The 17524-nt window shown below is 37.1% G+C and overlaps 1 pseudogene; it reads right to left on the bottom strand.

Annotated features, from left to right (window-relative positions):
• Positions 1 to 11057: 11057 nt before the first annotated feature.
• Positions 11058 to 13099, bottom strand: LOC144373721 (melanoma inhibitory activity protein 2 pseudogene; annotated as a pseudogene).
• Between the last annotated feature and the right edge of the window lie 4425 nt (positions 13100 to 17524).

The raw sequence follows: 17524 nt of genomic DNA, 5'->3' as shown, positions 1-17524 counted from the left end.
ACTAGCATATTTAGCACAAAATTTATAGCTAATGCTATAGAAGGGATTTCTCAGATATATAAATTTATATCAAATAAACATACTCTCTGTAGTGTTCATAATAAGAACAATGAGTTTTGTGCTCACTGGAACAGAAAGCTTTGATTATTATCAGAAACAGTGAAGGGAGCTGAAGGCATAAAAATCCTTTTATCCATTTTAGCCTGACTTGCAGAAGGCTTCATCAGTAAAGCTATGGTGAAAAAATAAACAAAGCAAATGAGGATATTTCCTTTATTAGAGTTCTAACATAAATTTGCTTTCTGTCCATTATTTTTTACTTTAGATAGATGAGATCCAAGTATAGGTATTTCTGCTATAATGCTATACATACTTTATAGTCTGCAAAATAGTAGCCTAAAAATAACAAGAATTAAACACACAAAAATAGATTAGGGTAGAGCCCTCAAAATTTATGGAACTTTATATGTATTAACAAAAACTTCTAGCAGTAATTAACTGTCAATATGCTGAGTGACTACTACTATGTTTACCTCTCAATAACAATACTTAACCAGAGTTTCTATTTCCAACATGTGCATTTTTATAGTCTTAGATGTTTCTAAAATATTGCTTGTTCAACCTGTAGAGTCTCTGAATAAACAGTGGTTTCCTGAAGTAATCTTTGGATACCTGGGTGTTATAGAGGCTTTTATTCAGTGGTAGTTTTGTGTATAGTTGTACAGTCTTTTAAATTCCTTTTCTCATATTCCTCTGCCTCCTTCTATCCCTTCACCCATTTCATTAGTCCCCAACTTGGGGCTAGGTTTTATGAGAGAAAAAATATTGAAGAATCATACAATTCCTACTCTTTACAGATTGAAAATAATTTGGAAGTATTATAAGACAAAATATAATCAATTGGTAGAATGCTGTGTGCAGTTATAAACACTAGGCTTGCTTGTGCTATGTCCTAGCATTGCCCAGTTTTTCAAAATGCAGTTCCAATGGGAGATGTTGCTGATCCTCCTCAGTCATAACAAGTTGTGAACTGATCTTTTCACTTGTTGACATTCCCAATTTACTGAAAGGAGAGGGTTTCTAAATTCTATAGATTTAATTTGTCAGTATTATGGTTTAGATGTTTGGAGTCCCCAAAAAGCTAATTGAGAGAGAATGCAAGAAAGTTTATAGATGAAATGATTGGGTGACAAGGTTTGACCTAATCAGTACACTGATTCCCTGATAGGAATGAACTTGGGTGGTAACTATAGGCAGGTATGATATGGCTGGAGAAGGTGGGTCCTTGGGGCATGTCTTTGATGTTTATATTTTGTCCTAGTGAAATAAGCACCAGCTGGCACCATCTCTCTCTCTCTCTCTCTCTCTCTCTCTCTCTCTCTCTCTCTCTCTCTCTCTTCTCTCTCTCTCTCTCTTTCTCTTTCTCTTTCTCTTTCTCTCCCTCTCCTCCTCTCCCCCCTCTTAAACTCCCCTATTCCTGGTTTGATATCTTGAGCAATATCCCTCCACAACACTCTCATGTCATTGTGTTCAACCTCATCTCTACACTCAAGAAATGGAGTCAAGCTTCAATGGACTGAGACCTCTTAAATTGTGAGCCCCCAAATAAATTTTTCATCTTCTAATTTTTCTTGTCAGGTCTTTTGGTCACAGCAGTGAAAAAGCCAACTTAAAAAAATGAGTCGATCAGTACCACAAAATCTTGCCTCAAGAAATAAGAAGAAATCTTTTTCAATTTACATATTGTTTCTGTTCAAATTTCCTCTTTGGGTGAAGATATACTTTAGGGTGGCAGGTGGCTAGGGAACTCTTTACTACTTCTTGAATATTATATTATTTATTAGAAAGTTAATTAAGGAAAATATATTGTTCATATATATCTAGTTGTTGAGAAATAAAAAAGATGGAAGTAATTTAGAAGAATTTTAGAGAGAAATTATTTATGCTTATCTAAATAATATAATCAAGTAAATGTCTTTATATAGTATATAGATATTCCCATTTATATTAAAAAATAAACATCTAGTATGGTAGTGTACTAGTGTAATATCAGCAACTTCGGAGGCTCAACCAAGAGAATTGCAAGTTCAATGACAGTCTCAGCAACTTAGCAAGACCCTGTCTTCAATAAAAAAAAATGCTGGCAATATTTATTAGTGGTAACGTGCCTCTGGGTTCACTTCCTGGCACACGAACAAAAAAGTAAATAACCTTTTTGCAGTTAAATATTATATAATGTTTTGTGTGATATAGAGAATGTAAAAAGTATCTTGGGAATGGATTTTTCCCCCATGTTGATTTGAAAAAAAATTCTAGTTTTCTTGAGATTTTTCAAAGAATTTTTGTATTAGAAAATTTTATCATCATTCCTAAAGAGACAAATGGTCTATTACTTTCCTAAAGAGACAGATGGCCTATTATAAATCCTCATTATCCAGATAGAAAGTGGAGATTGAGAATGATGTAATTATCTTAATGGCATGTAAGATAACAGAATATAAGCCTCTAATATAAATATTCTATTGGGCATATTAGGATGACTTTGTTTAATGGAGAAAAAAAATTATACTAATTGAAGATAGGCTACTAGGCACATGTAATTTAGTCTCCTACTCTGGTATTCAGTTCAAAATTGACTCCTGTAGTTAAAGAATTCAAAAGACACTTGGAGCCACATATATTTTTGCTTCGGTTTTTTACTTTGGGATTTTTTTTTCAGGATCTTTAACTTAATTCATAGTTTTGTTTCTATATATATATCTACAGTTTTCTAGAAAATAATATGGCAATGATTCCTTTCTAGAAATTAAGCTTTGTATATTAATTAGAAAATGTAGAATGTAGCTTTTAGCTACACAGTGTTTACTTGGAATGTTTTTTTCTTTTCCTTTATAAAGTTTGGTAATTTCTTTAAATTGCTAAGATAAAGCCTTAAATGTTGCCTGGTATTTAAGTATGAGTATTCTGCTTTTTGTGATCATGAGACTATTGAAAAAGAGTAGGGGTCCAGTAGTGTGGGGAATGTCCACTCCATTTTCTGCCTACCTTTATAAAACATCAAGAAGCTCCCAACTGATTCAAGAGAGCACATGTGGGGTTGTATCTGCTTCATTCTTCTCTTGCTCATCATTGGCCCTTTGCCTCTTTACTGATGCTGATTGTGTTGACTGGTTGCTTTTGCAATGGTTGTGCTGGTGTTGGAATGAAAATAAGAGAAATCAGAGATCTTTAAGATTAAGAGAAAGGCTGAAATTGCAATTCATCTCTTCTCCTTCTCCAATTTTGATGTGCCTACAGAAGTCAGCAGAACATCCCTTTCATGAGGAAAACAGGATTCTCCAGCTCTTTTGCATTTTGTTACTCAGTGGGAAGCACAGAGAAAAAGCAGAGCAGGAAAACATTCATTGTTTTTCAATCTTTTCAGAGTGCTGTTGATCTTTGTTGGGATAAGAAACACAGTGTATTATTCCTTAATTGCCCTCCTCAAAAGAACCTGTTGTTAAATTCCCATTGTTTGACTAGCATTTAGGAAAGTAATTATTAATAGGTTCCAATGATAAATAATATGGCCAGGAGAAAATTTGACATGGTACTTCAGTTGATGGTGGGATGATGTTGACACCTTTGCATGGTGGATACTGAAGAAGAGTCAGTGGTAGAATTGATGAATAAGCATTTATGAGAATTGACTTCCTTTTTAACTGGACAATTACAAGCTTTTGTATTTACTGTACTTTATAAAAAGGAGGCTTTCACATATTTCAACTCTGCACAACGTGTTTTTTTGCAAATATTTGTACACCTAGTAGGAGAATGACAATTTCTATGTTTGACATGCTATCTTGAGGAGCAAAAAAAAAAAAAAAACAACTTGAAATAACACTCAATTTGTAGTATAATAAAGGATGTGGGTGGCTTAGTGATATCTTCTTTCCTTTCAAAATGTTTCTTAAAACCAGATGTGAGTAGAAAAGAAGATATTCAGAACACACAATAAAATGGATGTGTGCTTTGTGAAATTGGGAGAATTCATCAATACATGAAACAATGATTTATCATTGCATTTGGTCCTAAAACATATCAATGTAGATCAACAGAGGCACTGTAAGATAGATAGCTACTTTATAATACCAAGGCAAAGGGGTTAATTGGGCTTACCGGGTTCAGTTTGCCACCCTCATGGCACTTTCTGTTGTCTGTGTCAACAGAGTTTCAAAAGTACATTCCCACTAAGCCATCCACTCTGTTATTTATACAGTTGTACTACCCAGGAGGGATGGATCAGTTTACAAGCTGGGAGGCCTTTTCTTCCTCTTTTTCTGCCCACTTCATGCTTTCTTATCCAGCTGTTCCTATACACCTCCATATTCCTAATCTCTCCTCAGTTCTTCTGATTTTTATTTAATTTTCCTCTTTCCTCTTATTCATGGATTCATGTGTATGCATATTATTCCTGGTTCTATTGAACTGCACATGATTCCTTGTCACCTCTAAACTCATTTTACTAAGTTACACCTCAAAACTTACTGAAACCCTTTGAAATTTTTGTCAGTAAACCTTTTAAAAACTCTTTAGAAGTTAAACCATTGCACATGTAGCTACAGTCCTCTTTATCTGCTAGTACCTCCACACTCCTGAGATGTTATTATTTAAAAAAATATACTGCCAGACCATTCTCATATTTGTATATCATCTATCTGTCTATCTATCTATCTATCTATCTATCTATCTATCTATCTATCTGTCTATCTACAAACATAACATGGCATTCTGAAAATATCATTCTGCTTTTGTGCTGGAGTCTGGCTGGCTGGGCAAAAAACTGGGGGGGGAGGGGAGGAACGTGACAAGCAACTTGTAAAGGTTGATACAGAGGGAGCCACTTCATTGTAGGAGAGTAGAGGTATATATACACCTAATTGAAACAAGCTGTGTATAATTAGTTAACATCATTCAGATACAGCAATCCTCTCATCTTAACAGTTATACACAGCTCAACTCAATCAACATCATCTTAATGACTCCATAACTTTACCTCACACCACTCCTCTTGGCAAAGTGCCAGGCGCCATCTTGACTTGTTTGTGGCTCTCTACATTTTCCCCCTTTTATTTTTAAACAACAAGTATGTGGCTTAGGGACCCTGGTTCTTCTAGGTTGTCCAATAGTATACATGGTCCTACCCGACATTGGATGGTCTGACCTCAAATCGTCAGCCTCCTGTCATAGGTTGGTAGCATTGTAATTGGATCCTACTTGTCTTTGACTACTGGCCCAACACACTTAGCCATATTGTGGATAATGACAATTGTTTCTTTTACACAAACACCATAAATAATCTGCTACAAGCAGAAAGGGAGGATACAAAATGCCATGATACCATGCCAATTGATGGCTCCAAGTAAGAAGCCTTTGGAAAAATTATACCAGCAATGACACCTTTAGCAAAGATACTGAGTTACAATTTGTTGTCTCAATAGATTACAGTTTGTTGTCACAATCCAGGTAAAGCAGTATCTAATTAAATCACAGTCCATTAAGTTCACAGTCCAGGTAAATCACAGCCCAGATAATTTCTGCAGGCAGCTAGCCTCAGCTGTAGCAGCAGAAACAGCAATCAGCTATGATGATCTGAAGTCTTGTCCGGTTCTCAGCAACAGTGGAAATCTCTCCACCCTCGTACTCACCGGCACTGGAACGAAGGCAGGAACTCCGACAATGATGGCTAAAGAAAATCCTGTAGTATTCCAGGAAGCACTAAGAAACAACTTTCTGAACAATTTAGTACATTATCTCAAGGATTTTTACATTTGAAATAGGCCTTTTTAGTGGTAGTCTTCTTCTCATGCTCTTCTTCCCTATCCCATTTTGAGTCACCCCCCTTATATAAGAGAAGATATTTGGCATTTGTTTTTTAGGGATTGGCTACCTTCACTTAGCATAATCTGCTCTAATGCAATCCATTTGCCTGCAAATGCCATGATCTTGTTATTTTTTAGTGCTGAATAATATTTCATTGGGTATAAATGCCATATATTTAAATACATTCATCTATTGAAGGGCACCTAGGTTAGTTCCACATTCCAGCTATTGTGAATTGTGCTGCTATATACATTGATATGGCTGTGTCCCTGTAGTATGCACTTTTTAGGTCTTTTGGGTATAGTACGAGAAGGGGAATAGGTGGGTCAAATGGTGGTTCCATTCCCAGCTTTCTAAGGAATCTCCATACTGCTTTCTAAATTGGCTGCAACAATTTGCAGTCCCACCAGCAAGGTATGAGTGTACTTTTTTCCCCGCAACCTTGCCAGCACTTATTGTTGTTTGACTTCATAATTGATGCCATTCTTATTGGAGTGAGATGGTATCTTAGAGTAGTTTTAATTTGAATTTCTCTGATTGTTAGAGATGATGAGCATATTTTATGTACTTGTTGATTGATTGTATGTTCTATTCTGAGAAGTTTCTGTTCAAGTCCTTGTCCCACTTGTTGATTGGGTTATTTGCTTTTTTGTTGTTTAACTTTTTTAGTTCTTTGAGATTAGAGCTCTATCTGATGTTTGGGGGGTAAAAATTTGTTCCCAGTATGTAGGCTCCCTATTTACCTCACATATTATTTCTCTTGCTGAGAAAAAACTTTTTAGTTTGAATTTGTCCCATTTGTTGATTCTTGGTTTTAACTCTTGTGCTATAGGTGTCTTATTAAGAAATATGGGGCCTGCCCCCATGTGATGAAGATTAGGGCCAACTTTATCTTCTATTAGATGCAGAGTCTCTGGTCTGATTCCTAGCACCTTGATCCATTTTGAGTTGACTTTTGTGCATAGTGAGAGAAAGGGATTCAATTTCATTTTTTGCATTGGGTTTCCAGTTCTTCCAGCACCATTTGCTGAAGATGCTATTGTTTCTCCATTGCATGGTTTTAGAAGAAGACTACCACTAAATAGGGAAGAGAGGTGGGAGGGAAAAAGAGGGAGAAGGGCAGTTGCAGGGAAGATGGAAGGAGAACCTCACTATTTACGGAATACATATATGATGTTGTAATGAGAAAAGAAAAAAGTGTGTCACATTAGATTGGATCGAGAGAAAGGATTGGAGAGGAGGGGAGGAGTAAGGAGGATAGAAAAGGCAGCAGAAAAGAATTGACAATATGATTGATGTATGAATATTCCATGTATGTATTATATGTCAAAATTCATTCTGCTGTCATGTATGACTAAAAATAAATAAATAAATAATAAATAATTAAAAAAAAAAAGAAATAGGTCTTAATGGTGCTCATTACTCATTAGCTTCCAGGTAGGAGAGAACCATTGTAGTTATTGGCATTGGAAATGACCAAACATCAGAGGCCCTGTGGCCCGGCCTCCACAGCTGCAGCATCCTCGGGCAGTCCCATGGTGGGGGGGGGTGAGGAAGAGCCGTCAGCTGGAAGGTCCCCACTGCATCCACTACCGGCTCACGCCCACAGCAGCCAACATGCTTCATGCACCCTCCGTTGATGAAAAGAGATTCATAGGAGCCTCCTGTTGTAATTCCTTTCCTGATAATCCTTCCTCCTCTAAACTTTCTTTCTTCCTCTGACTAGAGTTCCTAGTCTTTTATCAACATATGTCTTAACTGTTCTTAATTTCACTGGGTGCCTCCTTTCCTCAGCAATTTACCTAACACCCCTTCCATATTTCCTAACAAAGACAAAGACAAAACAAGATACAAACATATTTTATCAATCTTCTTCATTTTTAAAAAATGGCCATACTTCCTCTCGCCCTGTCTGCTAGAGACGAGCAGATTTGCTCCTGTCCTATCTATCTTTAGGGGTGGGCAGCTTTTCCTTGTCATTCTCCCCCGAGTATCCCGGGGCTCCCTGTACAGGCCACCATCTGCCACAGTCCGGCTGGCTGGGCAAAATAGCCGGGAGGAGTGACAGGCAACTTGTGAAGGTTGATACAGCAGGAGCCGCTTTATTGTAGGAGAGTAGAGGTATATAGACACTTAAGTAATTATACACAGCTTGTTTCAATTAACATCATCCAGATACAGCAATCCTTATCATTTTAACAATTATACACAGCTTAACTCAATCAACATCATCTTAGAGACTTGCTGGCATTACCTCAAACCACTCCTCTTAGCAAATTGCCAGGCGCCATCTTGACTTGTTTGTGGCTCTCTACACTTTTGTAGCTCTACATTCTATTTTTCAGAAGCATGCCTATTGCAGAGAGATGTATCCCTGCTACCCAGATCAAGTTCAAACTGGTAACTGAATTGTAATTCACATTATATTTTCTACATACTAAAGGACTTTTAAGTTATATTCAGCCCTCCCCCCTTCCCATTAAGCAATACCATAGTGAAGAGACATATAGTTGCCATGATGAACATATTTCTAGTGTTTCATGGCAGTTTTTTTTTAAACACCAGTTAATAACATAAATTAAGTAGTATGCAATCTACATTTGAAAAGAGAAGAAAATGTAGTAAAAGGTGTCAGAGTAAATGTTATTTAATTTTCATGAATATATATTACTAGGCTCTAATAGGTGAATATTAACTATACCTTCTATGGTAAAACTCAGTCAAAAAGTTTATGGGGTATTAAAAAACTTATTTTGTATTGTACACTTCAATGTGCTCTGGGTTTTGGATTCAAAAGTGGAGTATTCTGGATCATAGGCACCATCATATTTTGTTAGACACAGACAACAAGTGCAATGCCTATTTATACTCCCTACATGATAATCATTATTTAATATTCTAGCCAGAGTTTTACATGTTGTATTAATGTGGAGGGTGAAAAGTTCTATACTATTTTAATTTTAAAAACTGAAGTTAAGTATAATCTCTTAAAGAGTATTAAATCCTATACTTTTAAAAGATTCCTATTCTTAAAAATAATATGAAAGCTAGAGAAACTTTCATCTCCATAAACTTTTCTAACATTTCTCTTTTGTAAAGTACCAAGCCTAGAACCATGTGGTCTTGGTAATTACTAAAAACAATGATTCAGAGTCTTCTATTTCACAAACTGTAAACAGGATTCTTTTAACAAATATCAGTACTCTGGTGTCCACAGCATTTTTGAGGAATATTGATATCCCTCAATATATGAATCTACTGTATTTCAGTCAAATTCTATTGTTCCCAAGTCCTCTATTGTGGAAGAGCAGATGCTAGCAAGGACTAGAATATATTTCAGGCCTTTGAGAAGACCACTATAGAATGAAAGAATCCCCATCATGAATAGAACATTCAGAAATAATTTAGGCCTAATTGTTGTTGGTTATCCATGGTTTTTTTTTGAGAATGGAGATATACTCAATTCCTTTTTTTGGTGATTGTTAGTGGTTATTTCAACTTACTGGTATACCTACTAGATTCATTCATTGGTGCTATATGTGTCCTCATAAATAATGAAGGAAATAGTATACTTTACTTATGACAGCTCAAATGTCAGAACAAAGATTGTCCTTTAGTTGTGGGAATTTTGATTCTTACACTAGCAGGCAGCCATCTATCATTTAGGTAATTGCCTATAAGTACATACTGTACATTCTAATTTCATTTTTGGACTCAATATTTTTAATGCCTTAATGCAATTCTGAATTTCATGAAAATGGGCATAAAATATAAAAGACAGGGAATGGGGTGTTGGGTCAGTGGCACAGCACTCACTTAGCATATGCAAGATACTGAGTAGGATCCTCAGAATCACATAAAAATTAATTAATTGAGTGATTAATTTATTAAAGGTAGAAGAAGAACTCAAAGATGAAGAACATGAAAAAGAATAGGAAGAAGAAGAAGAAGAAGAAGAAGAAGAAGAAGAAGAAGAAGAAGAAGAAGAAGAAGAAGAAGAAGAAGAAGAAGAAGAAGTAGTCATCAATGATGACTCAGGGAAAATGGCAATAGAGTGAGTTTAAATTTTGGTTTCCAATTCCAAAATGTTTCTTCAGAACTGCACTTTTTAAAATATTTCAGATCTCCTACTTTCATGACATGTTTAGTAGTGTTCTTTGGATTAATCTTAATATGCTGTAATTATTCTTTTAAGGAAAAACCAGCTGACATGCCCCACAAGACTGTAAATCAATGAAAATCTTTCATTAAGCAAAAGTTCCTTTCACATTTGCTACAATCATAGTAAATACACTTCTTTGTATAAAGGGACTGTCTTTGTTGGGCATTTAAAATATCCCAATAAACTATATGTCATAACTGAAAATCTCATTGTTGTTTATGGAATCATGGATTAATCAAATTCAATGCTGTACACTTTAGAGTACAATAGAAGGGAACTCAAAGATGAAGAACACAAAGAAAAATAGGAAGAAGAAGAAGAAGGAGAAGGAGAAGGAGAAGGTGGTGGTGGAGGAGGAGGAGGAGGAGGAGGAGGAGGAGGAGGAGGAGGAGGAGGAGGAGGAGGAGGAGAAGGGAGGAAGAAGAAGAAGAAGTCATCAAGATGACTCAGGGAAAATGGGAACAGAGTGAGTTTAAATTGTGGTTTCCAATTCCAAAATGTTTCCTGAGAACTGCAACTTTCTTTGTATTTGAGATCTCCTACTTCCATGACATGTTTAGTAGTGTTTTCTGGCTTACTCTTAATATGCTCTAGTTATTGTTTTATGGGAAAACTAGTTGACATGCCCCACAAGACTGAAAATCAATGAAAATCTTTCATTAAGCATAAAGTTCCTTTCACATTTGCTACAATCATAGTAAATACACTTCTTTGTATAAAGGGACTGTCTTTGTTGGGCATTTAAAATATCCCCAGAGGCTAGATGACATACATGAAAATCCCATTGTTGTTTATAGAATAGTGGATCAATCAAATTCAATGCTGTAATCTTTAGAGTAAAATAGAATGGAAATAATTTACTCATAATATCATATTTAAACCATCTTTATTTCCAAAATACTATCCTAAGAATTATAGTTTTATTTAGCTTCAGTCAGAGCAAAAGTATAATCACTTACTTAAGTAAAAGCAATTACTTAAAAACTAAAAATGAGAGGTAAGTCAAATTACTTTTGAAGAGAGATCAAAAATATCAGGTTTCTTGTTGATGTTCAGTAGCAGGCTCACCTGAAGGTGGAATGAAGCCTTAAGGGCACTCACTTCTACTTTCAGAATACAGGGGTGGGGGGAGGAAATCCAGCTCTTGGGGTAAGGTCATGAGGAAAATACCTCCATTCATAGACATCTGGCATTGCAAAAAATGGAGGGGGTGGTAGGCCGGGAGGTGCCCCATACCTGTTTCCTGGAGGAGGCAGAGGGGAAAATGGTCCTCTTCTCATGAACTGGAGGAGGTGGAGGGGAAAATGGTTCTCTCCTCATGAACTGACTCCTCGGGTCCACAGGAAACAATTCACCTCTGACTGGAGGAAAAGGTGCCAACAATGAGCCAGAGCCAGTTGCTTGGTTTTCAGCAGGGAGAGATGAATCGGGGACATTGGAATCATCAAGATTGATTTTGGTCTCCTTTCTACTGGATTGACTTTCTGAAGACATAGGCCCATCCTCTTTATCCAAAGAAGGCAGATTAGAACCTCTGAGTTCTGCTGGTCGTGATGGTCTACCATAATTCGAATAACATCCACCTTGCCAAGGAGGACCCAATGGTGAGGGACCATTGGGGGAATGCTTTCTGCCCAATGCTGCATTTGAAACACCAAGTGCACAGGGATCTTCCTCTACAAGTTCAAATTGAAGCTCCCTTTCAGTTAACTTTTGTCTGTTGTGAGCGTTTTGTTTCATGAAATAATGGAGGTTTCTTTCAGCAATCCAAGCCGCCAACTCACTCTCATGTGCTTTTTTCTCACAGTAAATAATCTTCCCCTGACAGGATTGAATGGTTCTCTCCAATTCTTCTTTAAGATATTTGGCTTGCTTTCTGTAGGTCTCCAGCTCTTCTCTTGTATGGCCCATCTCTTCTTTGACCTTGGAAAGTTTCTCCTCTTGCCCCACCCGGTAATTTTCCTCTACTCTGAGTTCCCATGGAGTTTCATCATATTTTCTTGATAGCATTCCATCATGACTTTAAATTTCTGCTGAAGGTTCTCATTCTCACCTTCAAGCCATGTATTTTCTGATAACAAGGTTGCCTGTTCAGTCTTCAGACTTCTAATCTGTTCTCTGAGGTCTTCCTTTGTTTTCTCTACTTCAGATAATAAAGCACAGTTTGATATCTTTGTCCTTCTAATGTTTCTAAGGAGGCCTTTAGCTTAGCACCATCAACCAGTTTCTTCAAAGCTCCTTTGGGCTCATCATCCAAGTGAGCACCAATTCCTGATTCACTCGTCATTCCCCATTCCAAGTTCCCAATGTCTGTTTGGGCTTCCTTGGTTGGAGAAGACCTATCTTTCATCTTCAGCAAGCCTTCAGTAAGAGACTCCATGTGATTTTCTTTATCAGTTTGAACTTGTTTTGCATGGAATTGAGAGTCTTCCAATGTGGTGCTCTCTTTACATTGGACACGTCCTTGTTCCCTCCATGCTTCAGCGTCTCCTTGTAAGATGGGTTTCTGACTTTGCTGAAGCTGGGAACGTTCATCCAAGGCTTCCTTCATTGCCAGCTGAAGTTCTTCCTCACTCATTTGAAACAGTCTCAAGTTTGTTTTAGTTTCAGCTATTTGTGATCTACTGATTCTGATTCACCTTCAAAGGACTTTATCCTTCTCGGTATATCTGCCATGATTTCATCCTGTTTACAATGTTTGGCCTTTTGTTCTTTTAGCTCTTTTTCTAGAAAGAGTCTTTCATCCCCATGGCTCGGTTTGGACCTATGCAGCTTTTCATAGGTTGCCTCCAAATTTGGGACGTCTCTTAGACCCTTCTCAGAATTGCTGCCCTTTAAAGTTGACTCTAAGCCTTCAAGCTCTTTTTGAACAAGGCCAACTTTCTCTAGTAGTTCACATTTTTCTTCAATTCTTCTAGAAAGTTTTAAAGCCAGCTGTTTTTCTCTTCCCACATAAAGCCTGCTTCTAACACACTGAAAACTTCTCCACAAAAACAAAAGAAGAGCAAAACATCCAATAGCTCTACACATCACCAACTCCCAAGGAACATCATAAGGATTAGGGCCTGGCTTCATGTCTTCAGACAATGCTGCCCAAACCCTGCCTACTTCTTCCAGGACCACCCGCTAATATGGCTGTAGGGCAGTCCTTGGTGCCTCCATCAAGCTAAGTTGGCTTTGGCTCTTGCAACCACAACCACAGCCTGCCCAGGCAGGCCAACATAGGCTGTGAACACTCAGGTGTTTGGTGAGGAACTCAAACCTGCACCAGGCAACGGAACAGACCACTGAGAATGCCTGCAAGGGGGGGTTGTGAAGGTGGGGAGCTGGGGGGAAGGACTCCCAGGAGCCTTGTGGTGCTCAAGTGCCCATCAGGGGAGTCTTGGCCCATTCCTTCCCTAACCAGTGCATCCTGAAGTGTCACGGGTTCAGGTCACTTCCACTCCAGCCAGACAGGAGTCCTCTCTATGCCTCCCACCCCTGAGTTTGGTTTAGGCCAGGCCAAGGTGGAGCTTCTTAAGTTTCTATACAGTAATAATACCATTCAGTTTGATGTCATGCAAATTCTAAAGCTCTCTAAACTGTCTCAACAGATTTTATTTCATATATTTATATTTGTACTGCTTGCCCTTTTGCTTTAATGACCCATTGCTTTCCCTGATTTTGTTCTCTCCCTTTTTTCTTCCTTCCTTCCTTCCTCCCTCCTTTCTTCATTTTTTCTTTTTCTTCCTTCTTTACTTCCTCCCTTCTTCCCTCCCTTCTTTCTTTATTTCTCCCTTCCCTCCCTTTTCTTTTCTTGCAGTATTGGGCTTTAACCTCCAAGGCCTTCTGCATGCTATATCCCCAGACCTGCTGACTCTTTCTAGGAAGGTCATTTGAATTATTTCTAAAGGAGAAATCTATCATGATACACTTCTTTCTTTCTTTCTTTCTTTCTTTCTTTCTTTTTAAAGCTGGTTTAATGACTTATTTTTCTTTTTTTTTAAGTTTACCCATAACATTGTTTTTTTTTTTTAGGTCTCTATTTTATTTTATTTTTCTTTCTTTTTTTTATTTTTATCTTATTTGCATTTTACATTTATTTTTTATTGGTTGATCACAACATTACAAAGCTCTTGCCATATCATATTTCATACATTAGATTGAAGTGGGTTATGAACTCCCAATTTTTACCCCAAATGCAGATTGCAGAATCATGTCGGTTACACATCCACAATTTTACATAATGCCCTATTAGTAATTGTTGTATTATACTACTTTTCCTATCCCCTACTATCCCCCCTCCCCTTCCCTCACATCTTCTCTCTTTACCCCATCTACTGTAATTCATTTCTCTCCTTGTTTATTTTCCCATTCCCCTCACAACCTCTTATATGTAATTTTGTATACCAATAAGGGACTCCCTTCATTTCCATGCAATTTCCCTTTTCTCGCCCTTTCCCTCCCATCTCATGTCTCTGTTTAATGTTAATCTTTTCTTTCTGTTCTTCCTCCTTGCTCTGTTCATAGTTGCTATCATTATATCAAAGAAGACATTTGGTATTTGTTTTTTAGGGATTGGCTAGCTTCACTAAGCATAATCTGCTCTAGTGCCATCCATTTCCCTGCAAATTCCATGATTTTGTCATTTTTAAGTGCTGCATAATATTCCATGGTGTATAAATGCCACATTTTTTCTATCCATTCATCTATTGAAGGGCATCTGGGTTGGTTCCACAGTCTAGCTATTGTGAATTGTGCTGCTATGAACATCGATGTGGCAGTATCCCTGTAGCATGCTCTTTTAAGGTCTTCAGGGAATAGTCTGAGAAGGGCAATAGCAGGGTCAAACGGTGGTTCCATTCCCAGCTTTCCCAGGAATCTCCATACTGCTTTCCAAATTGGCCGCACCAATTTTCAGTCCCACCAGCAATATACAAGTGTACCCTTTTTTCCACATCCTCGCCAGCACTTGTTGTTGTTTGACTTCATAATGGCTGCCAATCATACTGGAGTGAGATGGTATCTTAGGGTGGTTTTGATTTGCATTTCTCTGACTGCTAGAGGTGGTGAGCATTTTTTCATGTACTTGTTGATTGATTGTATATTCTCCTCTGAGGAGTGTCTGTTCAGGTCCTGGGCCCATTTGTTGATTGGGTTATTTGTTATCTTATTGTCTAATTTTTTGAGTTCTTTGTATACTCTGGATATTAGGGCTTTATCTGAACTGTGAGGAGTAAAAATTTGTTCCCAGGATGTAGGCTCCCTGTTTACCTCTCTTATTGTTTCTCTTGCTGAGAAAAAACTTTTTAGTTTAAGTAAGTCTCATTTGTTGATTCTTGTTATTAACTCTTGTGCTATGGGTGTCCTATTAAGGAATTTGGAGCCCGACCCTACAATATGTAGATCGGAGCCAACTTTTTCTTCTATCAGACACAGAGTCTCTGATTTGATATCAAGCTCCTTGATTCATTTTGAGTTAACTTTTGTGCATGGCGAGAGAAAGAGATTCAGTTTCATTTTGTTGCATATGGATTTCCAGTTTTCCCAACACCATTTGTTGAAGATGCTATCCTTACTCCATTGCATGCTTTTAGCCCCTTTATCAAATATAAGATAGTTGTAACTTTGTGGATTAGTCTCTGTGTCCTCTATTCTATACCACTGGTCCACCCGTCTGCTTTGGTACAAGTACCATGCTGTTTTTGTCACTATTGCTCTGTAATATAGTTTGAAATCTAGTATCGCTATACCGCCTGATTCACACTTCCTGCTTAGAATTGCTTTTGCTATTCTGGGTCTTTTATTTTTCCATATGAATTTCATGATTGCTTTATCTATTTCTACAAGAAATGCCATTGGGATTTTGATTGGCATTGCATTAAACCTATAGAGAACTTTTGGTAATATCACCATTTTGATAATGTTAGTTCTGCCTATCCATGAAGATGGTATATTTTTTCATCTTCTAAGATCTTCTTCTACTTCTCTCTTTAGGGTTCTGTAGTTCTCATTGTATAAATCTTTCACCTCTTTTGTTAGGTTGATTCCCAAGTATTTTATTTTTTTTGAGGAGATTGTAAATGGAGTGTTTTTGTTTTTGTTAAGTTTTATTTTCTTTATAGACCAGCAACCATAAAAATTGAACAACTGGTTAAATAAGAACTGTTATTTTATATCATTGTACTGTAATTTTTTTTTTACTTTATTTTTTAATTTTTTTTACTCATATATGACAGCAGAATGTATTTTTACATATAATACATACATGGAGTGTACATACATCAATCATATTGTCTATTTTATTCTTTTGCCCTTCCTATCCTCCTTACTCCTCCCCTCCTCTCCCATCCTTTCTGTGTATCCAATCCAATGTGACACACTTTTTTTCTTTTTCTCATTAGAACATCATATATGTATTCTGTATAACAATGTGCTTCTCCTCCCATCTTTTTTGCAACTTTCCTTCTACCTCTTTTTCCCTCCCACCTTTCTTTCCTATTTAGTGGTAGTCTTCTTCTCATGCTCTTCCTCCCTATCCCATTTTGAGTCATCCCCCTTATATCATAGTAGACATTTGGCATTTGTTTTTCAGGGATTGACTCACTTCACTTAGCATAGTCTGCTATAATGCCATCAATTTTCCTTCAAATGCCATGATCTTGTTATTTTTTAGTGCTGAGTAATATTCCATTGTGTATAAATGCCATATTTTTTTAATCCATTCGTCTATTGAAGGGCATCTAGGTTGGTTCCACATTATAGCTATTGTGAATTGTGCTGCTATAAACATTGATGTGGCTGTGTCCCGTAGTATGCTCTTTTTAGGTCTTTTTGCTCTAGCCCCAGAAGGGGAATAGCTGGGTCAAATAGTGGTTCCATTCCCAGATTTCTAATGAATCTCCATACTGCTTTCCAAATTGGCTGCACCAATTTTCAGTCACACCAGCAAGGTATGAGTGTACTTTTTTCCCCCCGCAACCTCGCCAGCGCTTATTGTTCTTTGACTTCATAATGGCTGCCATTCTTATTGGAGTGAGATGGTATCTTAGAGTAGTTTTAATTTGAATTTCTCTGATTGCTAAAGATAATTAGCATTTTTTATGTACTTGTTGATTGATTGTATGTCCTCTTCTGAGAAGTTTCTTTTCAAGTTCTTGTCCCATTTGTTGATTGGGTTATTTGCTTTTTTGTTGTTTAACTTTTTTAGTTCTTTGAGATTAGAGCTCTATCTGATGTTTGGGGGGTAAAAATTTGTTCCCAGGTTGTAGGCTCCCTATTCATCTCAGATATTATTTCTCTTGCTGAGAAAAAACTTTTTAGTTTAAATTTTTCCCATTTGTTGATTCTTGGTTTTAACTCTTGTGCTACAGGTGTCTTATTAAGATATTTGGGGCCTGACCCCATGTGATAAAGATTAGGGCCAACTTTATCTTCTTTTACATGCAGAGTCTCTGGTCTGATTCCTAGCTCCTTGATCCATTTTGAGTTGACTTTTGTGCATGGTGAGAAAAAGGGATT

This window comes from Ictidomys tridecemlineatus, unplaced genomic scaffold (genome assembly GCF_052094955.1).
Source record: "Ictidomys tridecemlineatus isolate mIctTri1 unplaced genomic scaffold, mIctTri1.hap1 Scaffold_46, whole genome shotgun sequence".
In the NCBI taxonomy this organism is placed as follows: Eukaryota; Metazoa; Chordata; class Mammalia; order Rodentia; family Sciuridae; genus Ictidomys; species Ictidomys tridecemlineatus.
Note: the sequence above shows the minus strand (reverse complement) of the source record. Positions and strands in the feature narration are given on the sequence as shown.